The sequence below is a fragment of the Scyliorhinus canicula genome, chromosome 20 (genome assembly GCF_902713615.1).
Source record: "Scyliorhinus canicula chromosome 20, sScyCan1.1, whole genome shotgun sequence".
Lineage (NCBI taxonomy): Eukaryota > Metazoa > Chordata > Chondrichthyes > Carcharhiniformes > Scyliorhinidae > Scyliorhinus > Scyliorhinus canicula.
In genome coordinates, this window is record NC_052165.1 from 22,521,532 (window position 1) to 22,535,884 (window position 14,353).

The 14,353-nt window shown below is 47.0% G+C and overlaps 1 protein-coding gene across 7 annotated transcripts in view; it reads right to left on the reverse strand.

Moving 5' to 3' along the window:
- Positions 1-14,353, reverse strand: part of mgat4c (mgat4 family member C) — a 432,470-nt gene that overhangs the window by 259,820 nt on the left and 158,297 nt on the right. For 3 of the 7 annotated variants that reach the window (XM_038780729.1, XM_038780730.1, XM_038780720.1), the window contains exon 3: positions 9,571-9,698. The exons of the other annotated variants lie outside the window; for them this stretch is intronic. The gene's annotated coding sequence lies outside the window, so the exon portion shown is untranslated. The remainder of the gene's footprint in view (positions 1-9,570; positions 9,699-14,353) is intronic. 7 annotated transcript variants of the gene reach the window in all.

Below are 14,353 nucleotides of genomic sequence, written 5' to 3' on the forward strand. Positions count from 1 at the left end.
TACTGGAATTGGCATCATTCCACATCACAAGCCAGCCATCCAGCAAACAGAGCTTACCCATCAAGTACCATATACAATGGATGCAATTTACATCTGCATTGGTTGCCCCATTTTTGGTGTGTAGAACCCACCAAGAACACAATCTCAACAGTTACACTGGAATTGCATCTGACAGCGATATTTGTCACTTATTCTAATGGAGTATTGTGAAATTTGAGAGGGATGTCTGACGGGAGTTCTTAGTGTTGCCATCTAAAATGGCCGCCCGCAAAGGATAATGGGTATTGTGCTCAAGCTGTGACACAGACAGTGCACAGCCCCTGTGTATTGTGCAAAGGAAAACCAGACCGAACTGAAACTTGCACCTGTTAAAGGTCAATCACCAATTTCCCCAGAACAATAGACTCAAATCAAGGAATAGCAACAGTACCAGACTCACCGGCGCCACTTCACCTTATTTGGAAAGGCATACGTACTTAGGACAATGGTAACTAGGACCAGCCCAGCCATCAAGGTACCCGGCCCAAATTGGTCAGAATCGATTACGGTGATCGAGACCCTATTGATCTAATTGATCCTGGGTTAGCACCGCCCAAAAGGCCGCGAAAAAGAAGAAGGACAAGAGGCACTGCGCAACTAGGGATCGGTCTCTTTTAGGACCGGCCTGTGCCCACACCAAATGCAACATTACGACCAACCAAGTTCAAGACCCGCGATCACTACCTGAGAGAGACGAGCCGCAGCCGAGACGAACCTGACGACTTCCAGCCGACGCACGTGGGGATTCAGATAAAGGCCTTATCCACCTGCACAGAGCCGGTCATCCAGAAGTTAAGTGAAATGAAAATCGCTTATTGTCACGAGTAGGCTTCAATGAAGTTACTGTGAAAAGCCCCTAGTTGCCACATTCCGGCGCCTGTCCGGGGAGGCTGGTACGGGAATTGAACTGTGCTGCTGGGCTGCTTGGTCTGCTTTAAAAGCCAGCGATTTAGCTCAGTGAGCTAAACCAGCCCCATACCAGCCCTAAAGGTCATCTTAGTTGATAGGTGTCGTTTAATGCGTAGCCGCAGGTATCATTGCACATAGCGATAAGTCTTATGTTTAATAAACTGTCTTTTGAACTAACATGCCGGTTGTGTGGTCATCTGGTCAATATACGAAACATACTCGCAGCTTGTGGTTATTAATAAAGATAGCAACATTAGTTCCCTCACCCAATCCCCGTCCCTCCACCACATTCTGGGAGAAAATCACATGACTCCTTTGTTGTGTGCCAATAATATAATTTCTTTTGAAATAAGGCTGACCGGCCATCCAGATCCCAGGCCTGAACCTCGACAAGGCTCCCCCATTTTGGCTGGAGTTGCCTTATTGCACTCTGCTTCATGGCCATCTCTGTTTCTCTGTCTCTAAGAAACTCACTGGAAATCCCAATGTAGATACCATCAGCCTCCCTCCCTTTCCTCTCTGTATCCCTAATCTCACTCTGTCTAGGCCTTTCTGCAACCTGTTGCACCTGCTGCATAGTTTGTAGCCATTCTGCCACACACACCGACATTGGGATGGGCATCCACAGAAAAAGCAATGGGATTTTAGCCCTTATTTGTCTCGAGGTAAACATAATTACCATAAACAGGAAATTTCACCTCATATAATTAGACAGTTGGCACGAATTTAGGATCAGTGATCTAAACTAGATAGCTTTTGAGAGATTGTCAGCAAGTGAAATGTGATTAAAATTAAATGAACAAGACCTACGTATTGTGAGTCCAAGTGGTATTCCGGTCTTTTATTCCTTTCTTGCAAATTCAGAATGACCAGCAGTAGAAGGAATATTTCTGAAGACTAATCATCGCCTTGAAACTTTGGCCGAAACCATCCGAGAAACGCCAGTCATCGTTGGATTGCCTTTCCGCTCCTATATCTCTGCACCATGTCTATGGTCCTCATTTGTGGCCATTCTCCTGATCACAGCTAGTCAGGTTGGTTGGGTTAAGTCAGAGGCTTGGGTGAGTGAGATGGGTGGTGCGGACGGGGCATTTTAGGTTAGTGGGGGAGTCAGGGTGGGAGGTGTTGGGGGCAATTTGGATGGTGGGGTTTCATCAGTTCAAGTTGAGGGGAGTCAGGCCTTTGACTGTTGGGGTGTGGGTGGCTAGACAGCTTGGGGATTGGGGGATATCAGAGGGGGTCAGGGAGGTGCCAAGGGGTGGGAGTTAATCAGTTTGGGTTGCGGCGGTGGGGAGTCAGGATATCAGAGGGGTTGTGTATCACTGTAGCAGGAAAGAGATGTATTCAGTGTACCTGTCATGATTTCACCGTGTTCCAAAGCATCTTCCATCTAACGATGTACTTTTTCCAAGTGTAGTCATTGTTGAAATGCAAGAAACAGAGAAATCAATTTCTTCAAATTCATTTGCAGGATGTGGGCACTACTGGCTCGGATCCCTACATTGTAGCAGGAAGCCCATTTGGCCCATCGAGTCTGTACTGACCCTTCAAAACAGTACTTCACCCAGGCCCCACTCCCCTGTCCTATCCCCGTTATCCCCACACAACCAGCACATTCTTGGACACTTAAGGGGAAAATCTAGCATGGCCAAACCACTTAACCTGCACACCTTTGGACTGTGGTAGGAAATCGGAGCTTCCTGAGGAAGCCCACGTGGACACGGGGAGAACGTACAAACTCCACGCAGACAAGCCCAGAATCGAACCCGGATCCCTGGCGCTGTGAGGCAGCAGTGCTAACCACTGTGCCACTGCGCTGCCCGACTAGGCAAGGCCAACATTCAGCAATTGTCCCTAATTGCCCTTGAACTGAGTGACTGGCTTGGCCATTTCAGGGGGCATTTAAATTGTACGTTGCAAGCTCCCACAAATAACAATGCGATGATAACCGCTGAGCAATAAATATTGATCAGGAAACCTGGCATAACATCCCTACTCTTGAAATCATGGATCTTTGTCTATCTGAGAGGGAAGTCTACTGTCGCATTCTGAAGACAGCACCTCCAACGATACAGCACTTGATTGTCAGCTTAGATTTTTGTGAACAAACTACTGGAAGACATCAATGCAGTTTCAATGCTTATAATAGTATTCTAACATCATGATGCTCTTTGGGTTAGGGAACATTATTACCCGATTGTCAACACATCATTACTTCAGTGTTCAACCACAGATATGCAAATATCACAGTCCAGTAAACATAACTGTGGTTGATTTGGAGTCGCTGATTTTACACTGGGACCTCTGTGCCATATTTGATGTGCAGTGAGCATAATTGTGTGTGTAAATCATAGTATAATTAAGGCATAAATGAGATTGTTAATTTATTGTCAAACTGGGGGCAATTTCATACTGTGGAGCTGCATTTGGAAGCGGTTTGAGAATACACAAATTCATGTCCTGCCAGGCCCTTACCATCAACAGAGGACACTTTCATTTGAATAGTTTTGACTCGATTGACGCCCAGCTTCCAGATGCAAAAGGACAATGGTGCCAAAGAACTCGACTATTCAGTCTCTTTGTGTTATATTTGGTATTTTATTAACTCACAGAATGTCCTAGTGACTGCCGATTGTTAAAACGTGAAGAACATTTTGAAAGTAACTGTAGCTGTAAAATTATGTTCACACTTTTTCTTAGTTACTTCAACTAATTCATCGTTTAGGATTTCGTTGACAACAGAGATATGGGCTGGGATTCTCTGAGCCAGCGCCGGGGCGGAAAACCCCCGGGGGGACGCGAGAATCGTGCCCCGCTGTCCCAACGCCGGCTTACTGATTCTCTGGTGCCGATTCTCGGGCGCCCGCGGGATTTCTGCCGCGCCGGTCAGCGGCAATTCTCCGGGCCCCTGACGGGCCGAGTGGCTGCCGAGTTCGGCCGAGTCCCGCCGGCCTGGGTTACTCAGGTCCCACACGGCGGGACCTGGAAGGTATGTCTGCAGGGGCCATCCTGGGGGGGTGGCGGGGGGGGATCCGACACCGGGAGAGCCTACCGATCAGCGGGCAGGCTGTGGGGGCCTATGTTCCTCCGCGTCAGGCCCCTGTAGGGCTCTGCCATATTGCCCGGAAGGCGGCGCAGAGACGGAAACCCACGCGCATGCGCGGAATCACGCCAGCCGTAGCGCGCATGCGCGAACCCGCGCCGGCCATTCTGCGCCGGCTGGAGCTGCAGGGACCACTCCAGCGCCGACCTAGCCCCCTATCGGGAGCATTCCTGATTATCGGGACCGTTGACACCGGAGTGGTTGGCGGCGCTTTTCACGCCACCGTCAGAACTTGGCCGTGGGTTTGGAGTTAAGTAAATAATAACTAATTACCACATTTATGGTTTGTCGAATTATTGACCAATTAACGAGCGAAGAGGTTAATTGGCTATTCCTGTATTGTGTCTCTTCCTCAGAAAGTTTCAATTCGTTTTTTCTTTTTCAGGGACAAGTCAATAATCGAGCACGAGTACTGAAAATCCGTGAGCTGAATTTCCGAAGGATTTCCCACTTGTCTGCTGTTTCGTCATTTGACAAGCCGCAGATGCAATGGAAAACAGTACATTTTTCATCGATTTTCACGGAAATCGCACTAAACTTATGGTGGACAAGTATGCAAACCTCCAAGAAAGTTTTCCCACTGGAACAGAGCGATTTGGCAAGTCTGAATGCTTTGATCTCCCAACAGAAATAAAGCAGCGAATGATTAGGATCAGGAATACACTGCCTAAGAGAGTGGTGGAGGCAGGCACAATTGTGGATTTCAAAAGGGAATTGGATAAGCACCTGAAGAAACAAAATCTATAGTTACGGGAAAGGATGGGGGAGTGGGACGAGTTGAATCACTCTTGCAGAGAGACAACCGGGACACAATGGAACAAATAGCCTTTAACTGTGCTGTTTCCATATTATGGTTTCATAATTCTACAATTCTCTGGAAATTCCAGCAGAGGCCCGGGCGTGATTCTCCGTTTTGCCGGTGCCCGGGGGTTTCCCGATGGCATGGGGCTGCCCCACAATGGGAAACCCCATTGACTGGCCGATGTAATGGAGAATCCCGCCGGCGGTTCGGGGCAGAAAAGTGGCGCGGCAGGGCAGAGATTCCCACCCCCAATGTTTGCCTCCTCTTTCTTTCTCAGCCAAATGGCAGAAAGATTGTTTTTGGAGGTGGGAAGGGATTGGTGGGTAGGGTGTGGCCCTGACAACCTTGTGCCAGAGGTGATGGGAAGAACCTCTGAGGAAATTCCCCATGATTTGTGCAAATCCAAACAACAGTGCAACAATATGCATTCTGGGACAAAGAAAAAGAAAAATGTCGAGGAGAGATGAAAGGTCAAAATGTCAATTCTTGAATCTTTCCTGTTATTTCCTTTGTTCCCATTTATTTTATTATTTTTGGTCCACGGACCCATAATCAAAATGTGCCTTTAAGCAGTGGACTCAAGCTGAAACAACCTGCTTGTCGGGACTGTGTGATCCAGGTTTTGTATTTTAGAGAGGAGAAACTAGACTCGGCGGCGTCGAGTAAATCATTCGAACCAGCTTTGGAGGAAGTTGGTTCGATTGACTGGCTGGCAACCTGTGGGTTGGTCAGGGGCAGTGTTCTGCCTGACAACAGTCAGTGATTGGCTTCTGCCTGATTGAGAGAGCTGGAGAGAAATTCTTGCACCTTGAAAAAAGAATGAACAGTCTCTCTCTCTCTCGCACACACACACACTGCTGAAGTACAGAACTGTTTTATTGTTCTAAAACCAGTGAGTGCCTGGCACATCTTTACTATAAACTTGAAATGATCTTGAATCTCCAGGCAAAGTAGACAACCTTGCCAGCGAACACCATCTCAAGCCTAGAAGGAAGAAGTACCAAAATGAAAGGAAGAACTCCAGAAATATATTAACTCAAAGCCATCCTAGTATAATAATCTTTATTGTCACAAGTAAGCTTATATTAACACTGCAATCAAGTTAATGTGAAAATCCCCTAGTCGCCACATTCCGGTGCCTCTTCGTCTATACTGAAGGAGAATTCAGAATGTCCAAATTACCTAACAGCATGGCGCGATTCTCCGCTCCCCACGCCAGGTGGGAGAATCACAGGAGGGCGGGGCAAATCATGCCACGCCGCCATGGCACCCCCCGCGATTCTCCCACCCCCCCCCCCCCCAAAATGGTGTGTCGCATTTTGCAACACGCCGCTCGGAGAATCACCACTCGCCGTTTTTAACGATGACCGGCGATTCTCAGGCCCGGATGGGCCGAGTGACCTGACGACTCCGACGGGTTCACACCGGCCGCAACCACACCTGGTCGCTGCCGGCGTGAACAGCGCGCAACAGGTAAGTGTGGGGCCTGTGGGGTGCAGAGAGAGGATCGAGCACCACGGGCATGCTCGTGAGGGGACTGGCCCACGATCGGTGCCCACCGATCGTCGGGCCGGCGTCTCTAAGAGACGCACTCTTTCCCCTCCGCCGCCCCGCAAGATCAAGCTGCCACGTCTTGCGGGCAGCGGAGGGGAAGACGGCAACCGCGCATGCGCGGGTTGGAGCTGGCCAACCTGCGCATGCGCGGCTGACGTCATTTAGGCACCGCCGGCTGCGTCATTCTCGGCGCGCCACTTTGACGCAAGTGTCAAGGCCCGGCGGCCGAGTTTTTCGCAATGCCGCTCCTAGCCCCCACGGGGGGGTGGGGGGGGGGGGGTGGAGAATAGGGGGTGAGGAGCGGGGTCCGACGCCAGAGTGAAACAGGTTTCAAGCCGGCGTCGGCACTCAGTCTCCCTTTGGGAGAATCTGCCCCACGTCTTTCGGGACTTGTGGGAGGAAACCAGAGCACCTGGAGGAAACCCACGCAGACACGGGGAGAAGGTGCAGACTCTGCACAGACAGTGACCCAAGGCAGTAATCGAACTGGGGACCCCGGTGCTGTGAAGCAGCAGTGCTAACCACTGTGCTACCGTGCCGCCCAGCATCAAAGATCTTTTATCCTTTTATTTTTATTGATATTTTCTTTACCTCTCAACTACCTTTTCTCTCTGTGTTATTTGTCTGTTGTCTATGTGGAGAGTGAGGGTAGTTAGAAAAGCAGGAGGGTGGGGGGTTGCGAAAGGGGTATTAGGTAGTCAGTTACATTTTTGTCTGTTCAATTATATTACTATGCACATTAAATTGTTACTTGCGTTAAAGTTACAAACCTGGTGACTGCAGTTTATTAGGCTCAGCGAAGGTCCTCAGGTATTTTAAAATAACATCTAATTTCACTTGTGATGCAACTGTGGTTCAAGTGGGACTGGAATTAACCATGCTCTAGCCCAGGGAATCGTGACACAATTGATTAAGAGGATTCAACTGAAGAACATTACTGTATTTGGACAATAAACATCAACTGAAGCATAATCCATTTAGGACAGGTAAAATATGACGATTAAATATTTATTAACAATTCAATAAACTTGAATAGCATGATTACAATCCACTCATTCAATTGAATATTCATGACTCGAATCATTGGGCCAGAATTTGTTGGCACCTTATCGGTAAATCATGCATGCTGATATTATGTGCAAATTTTCCAGCATTTTGTGGTGAGGAAAAGATGCTCCAGGTTGCACATTCCCACAAAATTGCCAGATGATTTGAGCCAGTCACTCCATCATTGGCCCTGTGAAAATGTCAGCCCATCTCCCTGTGAATCACAAAAAGATGCTGTAATTGCTCACGAATTGCCACTTCAACTCTCCGCAGAAAGTTAGGGCTGGTAATTCACAATGTAAGGAGCCTTTCAATGACGAGGTTCATCTCCCTACAATGCTGCTCAACCTCTCTCATCTGGAAATACCTCAAACTCTTTCCTTCATTGTCCTAGGAGGATTTTAAAACTTACCACATCAAATTTATTTTCATAATTTTTTTTCATCTCTCTTTAATCCAAATTTCAACTCCCTTTATTTTTCTCTCTTTTCTTTTCCGTAGTTCCTCTCTTTCCTTCTCAAACCTCTAATCTCACTGGCTAAGTAGATAAGCCGGTGGTCGCATTGTCTGCCTCTGCCATTACCAGCTCACATTTCCACCAATTTGCAATGCAAAATTTGTCTAGCTGAAGTGTGAGGGAAGAAGTGGAACTTGGGACACACTCCAAGCAAATTCAGGACCCTTGTTCTTTATTGATAGAGAGATAGCAATGAGTGCTGGGTATGTGAGTGCACAATCGAGTATGTTGCTTCAGATAAAATGAGGAATACAAGGTGATTTATCTGTGAAATGAATGTGTTTGAATGGTAATCTGAAAAACACATCATTCCAGCAACATAATGGTCCAAGTGTATGACCGATACCTTCAGTGTTCCGATGATATAGGATTGAAATTGCATTTTGCCATTGTTAATCAACTTCAATATGAAGTTCATTTTGCAAAAAAGAGCCAGAAACCTTTCAGATTCCTCCATAGAATGTTAGGTCTGCTTCTGATATGTGCGCGTTTTGATTTTCAATGAAGAAGCTCTGTGCTGATATGATTGTATTGAAGACACTGGCAGATAGTGTTGAACTGTAGTCCAACAATGACAGTGGTCTGATAGTGTTTGACAGGCTGACATAAGGCTTAAGTGTCTGTTAGCCAGTACACATCCTTTGCTGCATCATACCAGTTCATTTTACTTTAAAGCAGAACTGATAATGTCAGCAGCAGTTATTGTAACAGTAAATTTGAGCAAAATTGTTGGCACAAAGCACTAACTCCAGAATTGTATTTATTGGAGCTTCTCCAACACTCGTTCAGTTTCCAATTGGATTTAGATTTAGTTTTTGCTGATACCAGACAAGGAGCACACAACCAAAGTGTGTTTTAAATTGCGTTTTATCATACAAAAGGATGAAAGAGGAAAAGAGCTGCTAAGGGCATTTCTGACCTTTAGCATGGCAAATGCTCGAGGGACAACAGTAGCTCATTGAGGTAATTAGACATCAGGACTCGAAACGACTTTCACAGGGACATCGATGTCAATAATGTAAATCTCAGTGCGTAAAGCAGTGAAGCACATTAACTGTAAGCAATCTATATTATTGGGCACAGAGGTCTATTGCGTGCAGTTGTACATAATACTGTATAATGTGGTGGACAAGTATTTGTGGGGCTTCAGGCTTATTAGGCAGGTGACACTGGGCTCATTAACTTAAGCTTTAAATGTCTTATGAGCTAAAAGCCTTAAAAATAACTTTAATGATTGTTTTAGAACTAGAACAGCACTGTTGAAGCTTGAGGTCCATATAAAATAAATGCCGGATTGGTTGGGCTGTCTAGCAACATTTATTCCTGTTCCATACATGGGAATCTGCTTGTTAATTATATTAATTGGAAGCATGTTCAACCAAAAATGTCATTGTTTATTGCGAGCTGTCCTTGGCTTTCACTACTGCAGCTACTTAAAGCTCTACCCAACAACCATCTGTACCTGTTAACTAAAGGAAGTGTAATGGATCTTTGCCGAAGCAGGAGTTACACATATCCTGAATAGCTGTTCCCCCTGTGGTTCTGAAGGTGGGAATGCATGTTATTCAAAAGGATGCAGTAGAGCAAGTCTGTGCTCACCAGAATTATTGTTGGCCTGCTGCGTCTTGTACAGCTTTGTCCTGCTTCGTAACCTTGCAATGGAGCATCGAGGAGAAGTCGGGCAGCAGCAACCTGGGGTAATCCGGACCATGAGGCAGGAGGTTTGTCTGTATAAGGAACCAATCAGTCAGTGAGGAGCAGTAATGCTGGCTATAGTATGTGACACATTTATCCCAGCAATACATCAAAACTCCAAACACATTTCTTCCCTAACTACATCAACAATGGCACAGCAGTTAGCACTGCAGCCTCACAGCGCCAAGGACCCGGGTTTAATTGTGACCTCGGGGACTGTCTGAGTGGAGTTTGCACATTCTCTCTGGAACTGCATGGGTTTCTTACGGATGCTCCGGTTTCCTCCCGCAGTCCATTGGTTATATGGGGTTACAGGATTGGGTGGGGAATGGGCCTATGTAGGGTGCTCTTTCGGATGGGCCGGTGCAGACTTGATGGGCCCATTGGCCTCCTTCTGCACTGTAGGGATTCTATGGCTCTGTGAATAGAAACAAAGAAAGTTTACTGTACAGAGGGCTGGTTTAGCTGAGTGGGCTAAACAGCTGGTTTGTGAGCAGAACAAGGCCAGCAGCCCGGGTTCAATTCCCATACCAGCTTACCCGTACAGGTGCCGGAATGTAACTTCATACTTGTGTCAATAAAAAATGGTTATTATTTAAGTGTCCATTTGGCCCATGTGTCTATGCCAGCCAAAAGAGTGTCATCAGTCTCATTCCACTTTCCAGCTCTTGATTTCAAGTCCTGTATGTTACAGCACTTCGAGTGCACATTGAAGTTTTTTTTTAAAGTACCCCCATCACACTTGCAGGTGAGGATTTCAGACCTCCGACAGCCTCTCAATTGTTACAATCCCAGACGGATGGGAAGATCCCAGAATGGGACCCTGGCTCAAAAGACCGTAATGTTCACTGATTTTCTTATAAAATGTGGAGAACAGGATAACAAGACCGCAAAGGGTTTTAACAACAAGGAAAAGTAATTTATTAAACATGAAAAGTTGGATCATGAGATAATATTCTTTTACTTCACCCTTATCTCAACTATTACACATAGATTTTAGAATTAACGCAGATTACAAAATACATCTTAAACCACAATGTCCTCCTCTGCTCACACACAAAGTCCCTTTTAAGCACACAAGATGACAGTGGCAAGGCACATGGCTCACTGAATCCAAATAAATATCTGTGGATTTCAGCTCAAAATCCACCTAGATGATTCTTATACTGTGAGCCACCTTGTCTCACTGAACTCTGGCTTTCAAACGAGTGATTCCAAATTCTGCTTTCAAAAGTCACACTTACAAATCTTTTTTTAAATTATGCTTTTCCTGCACTGCTTCCATCAAGGTTTCACTTTCAGGTTTTACACCTCTCCCTTCAGGTTTACTTTGGACGAGATTCTCCGCAAATGCGGAGAATCGTAAAGGCTGCCGTGGGACAGGCCGTGACCCACAGCAGCCTTCACGCCCACTTCCGGGGCCGATTCTCCCCCCCCCGGGCGGGGCTAGGAGCGCGGCCCCGTGCGTCATGGCGCTTGACGACGGTCATCAAGGCTGCACGTCAAGCGTCACGCCAGCTGATGTGGCCGATGATCTCGGCCGCGCATGCTCAGTTGCCGTCTTTTCCCTCAGCCGCCCCGCAAGATTTGGCGGCTTGATCTTGCGGGGCGGCGGAGGGAAAAGAGTGCATCCGTTACGGATGCATGGCCCGTGATCGGTGGGCACCAATCGCGGGCCTGTCCCCTCCCGAGCACAGTCGTAGTGCTCCCGTGCCAATCAGGCCTCTAGATGCCCCAAACAGGCATCTGGTGGCCGTTTCACGATGGCAGCGAGCTGGTGTGTTTGTTGCCGTGTTGAAACAGGCATGAAGGCCCGGCCGCTCGGCCCATCGGCCTCGTAGAATCGCTGTTCGCCGTAAAAAACGGTGAGCGGCGATTTGTGGCATGGGTCGGGCGTGGGGGGGGGGGGAGAATAGCAGGAGGGCGTGAAAAATGTCAGGGGGCCCTCCCGCTATTCTCCCATCCGGCGTTGGAGGCGGAGAATCACGCCCTTTGTCTTTTACTCAAACTCCGAGATCCAGCTACCAAATTCCACAATTATTTCAAATAATGGGTGGCATTCTCCCCTACCCGGAGGGGCGGGTGGTCCCGGCATAGGGGAGTGACGCCAACCACTCCGGCGTCGGGACTCCCCAAAGGTGCGGAATTCTCCGCACCTTTGGGGGCTAGGCCCGCGCCGGAACGGTTGGCACCACGTCGACTGGCGCGAAAACCGGCACCAGCGGCCTTTCAGGCCCGCCGCCCGGCGCCGGTGCTGGCCAAAAGGCCTTCGCCGGTTCGCACGTGCGCCGGTGGTGACATCAGCGGCGGGACTTCGGCCCATCGCGGGCCGGGGAATCGCTGCAGGGGGCTCGCCGCTCGATGTGGCGTGATTCCCGCCCCTGCCAATTCCCGGGTGGCGGAGAATTTCTGCCACGGCGGCAGCGGGATTTTCGGCGGCCCCGGGCGATTCTCCGACCCTGTGTGGGGTCGGTGAATTTCGCCCAATGTCTCCCAAACTGTAGTATTTTTTAAACAGGAGCACTACTGCATATATCTTTCTGGGCTCTCGCCATCCAAGGCCTTTTCAACCCTCTGACTTTACTGAACACGAATCTGTTACGATTCCCATTTTCCTCTGTTCCATTAACTCGACTTCTTGGAAACTTCTCTTAATTTCTCCAGTTCCCTTAACTATCTGTACTTTGGGTTTACAGCATCTGTTTTCTGAATCATTACTCCTTTGTATGGCTTTTCTCCCAGCAAGGCTGAAAGAAATATGCTTTCTACAACCAATTGCTTCCAGCAGAGCTGTGAGAACTGCCTTCTCTCTCACTGTCCATCTCCAACTGCAATCAGCTTAGCTAAACTAAAACTTAAAAGCTTCCCAAACGTATAAGGCCCCAGTTGCTAAGCAATCACAAATGGTTGATTCACACTGTAGCCATATTTAATCACAATAGAATCACAGTTGTAATTGAAACCACCCCCACACACACAAACACTTTTGTCCAGCATGCATTTAAATAGAGGTATTCATCTTCCAGGCACAGAAACATTAAGTTAGACCCACTTTAAACTATACCTTATTTCTAATATTCACCAAAGCAAATATAAATCCCTTAAAACTATCTTTATTTTCCTAAAACAATGAAATAATTTCTCCTAAACTTCCCTCCAAGCCTTTTACAGATTGTAAATCTATGCCATATAACTAATTCTCTGTGAAGGAAACTTGGTCCTTCCCTTTTATCTAGGCCCCTCATTATTTTATACATCTTGGCTGGAATTCTCTGGCTGTTGGGATTCTCCTTTCCCACGGGAAGCACACTGCCGCTTGCAGGTTTCCTGGTGGAGAGGGATTGCGTCAATGGGAAATCGCAATGACAAGCGGCGGGAAGAGAGAATCCCACCGCCCGTGAACGGTGCGCGGCTGAGAAACACGCGGCGAGGGGACCAGACGATCCCACCCCTTATTTCAAAAGAAATGTGAGGGCATGTTACAGTTTATACTGTGCAAACCTTTCCTACCTCTTCGAATAAATGTTCGGGGTGCATGGATATTCAACGAGTTTCAACCCGTTACTTAGACTTTGACTTTTTAAGCATGTGATCCCTGGAAACGTTTCATCTGTAACAAAAAAAATCTGTACCTGATAAATGAACTGTCTTCTCTCCCGACTGGTGTTCACACATTGAATGTGTATGTCCAGCATCCTCTGTTATTATCCATACTTTCACTGCTTGACGAAGACTCTAATTTCTGTGCAAAATGAATCGAGGATTCTGGACATATGTCACTCGACTCAGGCAGAGAACTCCTTTCCTAGCAGTTAAAACTGAAACAATCTGGCATGCCCACTGTTTGAACATTTAATTTAACACCAGCAGGTTTAATTATTATTGCCCAGAAGGTGGAAGAGACGCCTCAACACTTTTTCAATATGGTACTCAGGAAATCTGAGGCAAACAAGTTCACAATTCTTCACTCCAGAGTCAGACCCACTTCACAATGGTGCATAAATGGTGAGGTCATATCCTAAGAAATGCTTCATTTGCTTCCACACATAAGAATGTTGTAAAAGACAATACTGCTGTAACAGAAGACCTGCAGCCTTTTTCATTACGCGGTACAGCATCTGGGTATGCCTAACAATGGTGTTAGCAGGCAGCAGCGCTCATAACTTTTCCTGCTGCGGTTAAATGAGGGTTGGGAAGAGTTTTGGCCGGACTTCCAAAACGTGCATCCATTGAGCCATTACAGTGATATTCGTAACTGCTAAGACATAGCCTCGATCGATAAGGCATGGTTTGCTGCTAAAAATGAAAAGTCAATAAAATTGATCACGTTTGTAAAACTTTTTTTAAAAGCACATTTATTAAAATTTTACATTTTTAGAAACAGACGCAACAAAATCCCAAAATAATGCCATACATAAGGAGAAGCGAACAAACGGCTCAAGATACAAGGGCACAGAATGGAACAGGAGAACAACATCGTCACCCAACATAGCTGTCTCTTACGGATGTGAGACCCAATTGCACCCATGTAGAAACTAAGGATGGATGCAATATACGCAGCACTGCAAAAAACAATGGAAAATCCAGTGGACCCCAGCTCAAAGGGAGAATTACAGAAGCACCCCAAAACACAATCTAACCCCCATTCAGGCCCAGAACAGAACCAACATCAATCATATAGCGACAA